Source organism: Danaus plexippus, chromosome 26 (assembly GCF_018135715.1).
Source record: "Danaus plexippus chromosome 26, MEX_DaPlex, whole genome shotgun sequence".
Taxonomy (NCBI): domain Eukaryota; kingdom Metazoa; phylum Arthropoda; class Insecta; order Lepidoptera; family Nymphalidae; genus Danaus; species Danaus plexippus.
The window spans coordinates 1,547,140-1,554,106 of record NC_083554.1 but is presented as its reverse complement, the minus strand read 5'-3'; the positions used below and the strand labels follow the sequence as shown (position 1 = coordinate 1,554,106).

General features: G+C 30.5%; 1 long non-coding RNA gene across 1 annotated transcript; it reads right to left on the bottom strand.

Moving 5' to 3' along the window:
* Nucleotides 1-5,550: 5,550 nt before the first annotated feature.
* LOC133319667 (uncharacterized) lies at nt 5,551-6,416 on the bottom strand. The gene is made up of 2 exons (XR_009753211.1): nt 5,820-6,416; nt 5,551-5,746 (listed from the first exon to the last, which is right to left on the bottom strand). It is a non-coding gene; the product is annotated as an uncharacterized LOC133319667 (long non-coding RNA).
* Between the last annotated feature and the right edge of the window lie 551 nt (nt 6,417-6,967).

Below are 6,967 nucleotides of genomic sequence, written 5' to 3'. Positions count from 1 at the left end.
TTGTTTCTTTTAAGAAACTTCAGACGCCTAGACGAAACGAATAGCAATATGATCAGTTTGAAGCATAACATCAGATTCTAAGAAGGAGACAGCGAAAAGAGGTGATAAAATTGAAGAAATGAAAAGATAGAAACACAAACTTCGCATTTATATTATAAGTGTGAAGTGTGTAGCGATTTATTAGCATTTAGTATATATATAAATATATATGTATAATAGAGATGTGGATGATCTCTTCCAGAATTATACATAAAAGTGTCTTATCGGTAACGTTTTTTTTTGCACCATCGGTAAGATTGTTTCCAAATTCAACTTGTTTATTCGTAACTCTGATACTAATTAATTTGATATAACATACCATTAGATATATATATATATATCTATGTATGTGTATTATTTATAGGCACATTTTATGTTTTTTAAAGCTTTTAAAAATATACATCAATTAAAGGTATCCTATTACCCGACTTCGAAAGAAAGAGTTTTATTTTTTTTACTTTATATGTATGTTTCTTTGCCACGTTCCAGAGCCTAAATAGCTTGTATTTTTATGTGAGCGATGTTAATAGATCTGTTTTAGTCGCGATAGGTATGATGATATATAAATATATATATGTTGTAGAAATAGATCTTTCTATATAGAACTAAGTGAAGCAAATAAATAAGGACTTTATATGAGGTATTTTATTATGTTTTGGCAAGTACTTTAAGTTTATTATAAATAGTTTAATAACACTACATTTTTATCGAAACTTCGCTTTAGTTTTTAAGCTGACTAACGCTATTACACACCCACACACACGCTCACGCACACATTCTCACATTATAAATAGTAATATTTTTAAAAACTAATAAAATACAAACATCCATTAATCTTAGAAATGTCTCGATTAAAATTATTCTATTTATTGATAAAAAAAAAATACTTAAGTAAACAAAATAAAATTATATACAAAAAAAAAATTAAACAAAGCAATCGAAGTAACATAGGAGTTGTCGAATTTGAATGAAGTTCACGATTGTGGTATTCAAAAAAGCGTTCAAGAATACAATTAACATGGAATATTAAGAAACAAATAATTTATTAAATAGATAATTACGAAAGAAATATTCACTTTGTTGAAAAGACCGTTATTAGTTTATCTCGCAAATAGGTAGTTATGAAAAATTATATTTTCTACCAAAATTACAAAAAAAACAAAGCAAATCATATTATTAAAATAAAAACAAGCTACTGAAAATTTATTTGCTAATATTTTCAAATTATTAACTTATAGTTTAAAAATGAATGCGACTTATCTAATAATCTGTTAAGTGAACGACGCTTCAAATTTCTAAACTGACATCAAACTTGTCTTATTGTTAGAACAAATTAGAATCATAACAAAGCAGCTGAACTCTGTTTGAACCTGATGTAGGACCAAAAATTCCATAAACGCAAACCATCGATCGCAGTAGACGTGGTGCCGTTGAAATAAAACAAATGCACCCTAGTCTCGTCGGCAGACAACAAAGGGTGGTCGAGCAATCTTACACCATAACGCAGACGAGCGATAATATACCTTATGCACTTATTATATGGATAATAAAACCGTATAATATATATTGTTATACATAGGAAACGATGTGTTAAGCAAAGGTTAGATTTAATTGGGTTTACTGATTTCACGGCGGGATGCGGGGTTTAATGTATAGTTTGGTACTAAATAAAGGCAGACGAGTGCAGACAGACGGATTGTAATACTATATTAATAATTATATTATATTATATATAGAAAGCTGTGGTATTAGTTTAGTATTCGTTTTAAACATTTAATCTTTCGAGACTGAAATATAATTAGGACTAAGTTCCAATATTTGTTATTATCAAACTTTTCTCTTTCGGCATTTACTTAAAGTTCACAGATAATAATGTTGTTTATTGTATATAGTTTTTAAGCTTTCATTAAGGTTCTTTTTCAATTTTCTTTTTTCATGGCATCAAATTAATTATCAATACAGATGACATTAGCATAGAACCAATATGTGACTTAAACATTATAGTTATATATATGGAGAATTATATATATATATATATGGATGTTATATAAATGTTCAAACCTCATACAATACTAAATAACACGACAAGAGGATACTTTAAAAGAAATTTTTCCCAAGTCTCATACGCTTAGAAAATGTTTTTGGTCATTCAAACAATTCTTAGCTACGTTGCTTGTTAAGAAAATGCATTTCTTTCAAAAACACGCAAATAATAAAATATTACAGTGAAACACAGACAAACTCCTTTTCTTAATCAAAACTAAGCTGGAAGAAAAATATAGAAAAAAAAATAGCAGACAGACAGAAGATAAACAAACTGAAACTTTGTTAAAACCGGACGCCTCGTGATGAAACATCAAGGAACTTTACACTCACGACATATCGTTACGAGACTGGCGGGATTGAGATCGTTTACCTCATTGGATCGGGTTGATTAAGACCAAGGAATTGTCGGAATACCGTAAAATATATAGTGATTAAGACCAAACATATATAGGCCCTTATATAACAGTTTAAACAGAATTATATAGTTTGTATATTTTTTATACATTATAATTTTTATATGTAGTCCGTAAAGTGTTTTTGCAGTTAAAACATTGTCTTAAAACTTGACCTCAACTCAACATAAACATAAATATTCTACATATTATAAAAATCAAAGTAAATGCGTTTTCTTACGAGGTTTCGCCGTATTGATATGAATAATTGAAGATTAATAACATATATAATTTTTAGGCGACACGTTTATAAAACAGGACCAGGCCTGCAATTTGTTAGTTGACACTTCAAACTCCATCTTCTGATTCGTCAGAAGTAGTTTTAGAAACTATCTTTAGTCACGTTTTTACGATTTTTCGGCAGTTTCCTTCTGTAACTAATTCTTCTTGCTTCAAACTGCTTCCATTATACTATATTCTACATAATCAGAATACAACTATAGAAGATTATATTGTTTTCTGATCAAAAACCATGAATTTTGGAACTAAGTTATCTCTTTTATTAATTTTAACTTTTGTTACAATTTCTTAATCTTGTAATGTCCCCTCCTCTTTTTCTTTCTCGTTATCAGTGCCGAACTGATGCTTGTTCTAAACATGACCTGAGTCGTCTTTCGCATGCGTTATGGATACACCATTGTTAGTCCGAAATTCTGATCACCATAAACTTTTCGGATGGTCGGTAAGAGATTGCATCGGGATTCAGGATGCCTTTCTTCTTGTCATGTAGCCATTAGTTAGTAAATTTTTCAAGGTTTTACCATTTATACCTCAAATATCCATTGTAGGAACCATTCAAGATAACAGCGAGTTTCAGTCCCTCCTTGCAGACAAATATGAATTAAAAAGAGAATCGTAAACAGCAAAATTGTCACAGGAGGTCTAGGAGGTTAGGAGTTGAGATAACAGTTCACAATTCCTTCTAACATTAATATTAATCAAATTAATCAGCGTCTTATTTCTTTAAGATCATTTTTGCAAAGTATTAGTTTGCCCACCTTAAATCCTTTTCTTCTGTCACCTACTTCTAAATTTTTTCCTCTTAACTTCAGCCAATTAACTTACCGCAAATACAAAGTCTAAAACAACATAGTATATTTTTATTGCTATATCATATTCAGTGTCAAGATTAGATATACGTAGATATAGTTATTTAAAAAGCCATACTTTGAATATATTTCCAAAAGCCCAAACAGAAGAAGCCACTTTCTACAGTCAATGCACTTTTACCCATTATAATTTAAAACTTACTGACAGACACTTTCGTCTCATCTCACTGTGGTCACGGTTGTTGTGAAGTTTAATAAAATCTATACATATAATAAGACAGTAAAAATCAAATGTCTGTACATTAAATATTTTTCCAAAAACCTAATAGGAGATGATTAAAGAAGAGTCATAGAAACCAAAATAAACAATTTTTGGAATTTTTGTCTGTCTGTCTGTCTGGTACGTTATAACTATAAAACGTCTTTACGGGTTTGAACGCGATTTTCACAGTTGAAATACATATAATTAAGAGCATTGTCAAAACTTTGTTTCGTCAAAATCGGTTGAGGAAAAAAGAAGTTATGGTCAATTGAAAATTTACTTCAAGCACTGCTTCAAAACTTTTAAACACTACCACTTAATATTGATTAGTTATATATTATATATTAGTTAATAGTTATTTAGTTATATTAATTGTATTAGTTACTAAAAAAATATGTTCTAATATATTTTAATCTTAATATTAAAACTTATTGAAGGTAACAAAAATAACAAATAAGGCAGTGCGCGCGGGCGCGGTTGAAGTGTTGAACACTGTGCTCGATAGATGGCGTTGATAAAATACGTCATCAACCTAGATCGCGGTGCTAAGATTCTCTGTTGTGTAATTACTACCATGCGTTACATACCATCAAAGTTCATTCTCGTTTATTGGTTGTGATTGTCTATCATTTGTTATCATCTCTTTTCTGTATGTCATTATTTTAAGTTTGACATTTATTATTTTAAGTATGACAATAGTTATGCGAAAAGCGACGAATACGTGGGCGGAGCCGCGGGCAACAGCTGGTATTAAATAAATAACGAAAATTATATCTTAAAACCATCCTAAATTTTCAAAATGGAGTTTTATTTCTGATAAATATGTCGGAAGAAATTGTTTTTTGTTCACAATGGTGTTGTTTTATCTGTATTTTTCATGATATAATCTGTGCCCGCATCATTATAAACTGTGGAAAATCTGATGTTTTAAGTAGAATGTAGTAGTATCTTCGTTTGTAAAAACCCCTAAGAATTGTAATATCGTTTCAGAACCCCGTCTCCTGTTTCTTCGGTGTATCTTTTATTAAGTTTCTAATTAAAAATCTCGGAAGTCAATTAAACTTGCGTCCCCTTTCTGTGAACTTTGGATAGTTGTAATGGATCGTAAATCGAAATTCAATGTGTTTATTTAAAATATAAAAAGTCAATAAATACATTTAAGATAACATTTGTGAATTCACAAAAGTTTCAAGTTTAGAGTAATAGGCAGTCAAAACGTCTTCGAAGCCGACACAAGATCCTTCACAAAGATTCACACTGATAAAACAAATAAGTTCTCTAGGACTTTTGTTATAATGTTTACTAAATGAAACACATCTTTCTACACGAAGTGTTTTGTTTCATATTGATGTACCTATTTATTGTGTCACTCGACAAGACAAGTGCACTTCGAGGGCACGTCGTATTATTTACGTACTGGAATTTTTTTTTTTCATTGTCCTATTTAAACATGTTTATACAAGCAGATTATTTGTAATATCGGATTTATGATAATTGATAGGTTTATGGGGGTACAACAGGAGAACCTTGATATTCCCATACAAACTATAGAATTTTATATAATTCTATTCTACAATATATATTTTTTTATTTTTGTGTATTAATTTGAATAATTTTCGTACTATTGAGACTTAAAAAAATAACAAAGTTGATATATTTCAGGTGGGGGTTTAGGGACATTGTCTGGAGATTATAAATTCACACAGTTAATCTATATATATATCGGATTTTATTATAAATTCATTATTTTAAAGACAGGACGCCAGCCTCGCTGACGTCTCTAATGTCACTTGTTTCAGTAAGTTCCAGATATTTTAGAATGAAACTTCAATTCTTCTAAATGTTCTTGTATTTCTCGAAGGTTCTTTATGCTCCGCACTCGCTGAACTCTGCAGTCCCTTGTCGTGCGTCCAGACGTCATATTTAAACCAGAATTCAAACATAGTTCTATTCTCTTTGATTTCGTTTTACTTTTAACAATAGTAACGACGACCAATAAGGTGTTATAATAATTGGTGCCAGTTATTTCCATGTTGCATCCGTCGTTGAAGCTGCTTGCGCCGATACGGCCATTCTGGCAGGCGGTGCGTGCTCTGCACCTGCCTGGTGATGTGTTCTCTCTTGCTTAGCTTTCGTTATGTTCTCGTACCCGTTGCAGGTCTCGTAGAGTAGATGGGCCAGGTTCAAGAATTGATGCTTCATCGTCCGAAGTCATGCCGATACGGTTATACTGATGCGTGCTCTGCATTGTTTTCTGTGATAACAGAGAGATACTTATGTAGTCTAGGTACTTCCACAGTAAACCTAGATAACTTTATATTGTTATAGTTATGGTTAACAAATTTGTTGTTGTCGTATGGGTTACGTTGTTTATTACGACTCATCGTGAGACGAAATCATAATATCAGGTCCAATTATTTAGTCTACTTATGGCTTTGGGGCGTCACACGAACATTCATAACATATGTCATAGGACGTCTCCATCCGCCTACATTTTTTTTTTTTTTTTTTTTTTTTTTTTTTTTTTTTTTTTATTTGTTTGGCGTAAGACGTCTCCACCGGTGTACAATATTTCTTTGTTATTTTTTTTATTTTTATTTGTTTGGCGTAAGACGTCTCCACCCATGTACATTTTTTTTTTTTTTTTTATTTTTTTCGTAAGACGTCTCCACCCGTCTACATAATTGTTTTTTTTTTTTTTTTTCTTTCTTTATTTGTTTGGCGTAAGACGTCTCCACCCATGTACAATATATATATATTTTTTTTTTTTTCTTTCTTTTTTTTTTTTTTTTTCTCTCTTTATTTGTTTGGCGTAAGACGTCTCCACCCATGTACAATATTTTTTTTTTTTTTTTTTTTTATTTGTTTTGGCGTAAGACGTCTCCACCCATGTACATTTTTTTTTTTTTTTCGTAAGACGTCTCCACCGTCTACAATATTATTTATTAATTTTTTTTTTTTTTTTTTTTTTTATATTTTTTTTTTTTTTTTTTGTTATGGTTCGGATCCGCACGCCAAATGCATATTTTATAGTAATATATCTCAAACTAAGTGTTAGACAATCACATTGCTAGCAATGATTAATGGTAATGCGTTTGAATGAAGCAATTTGAACAAAA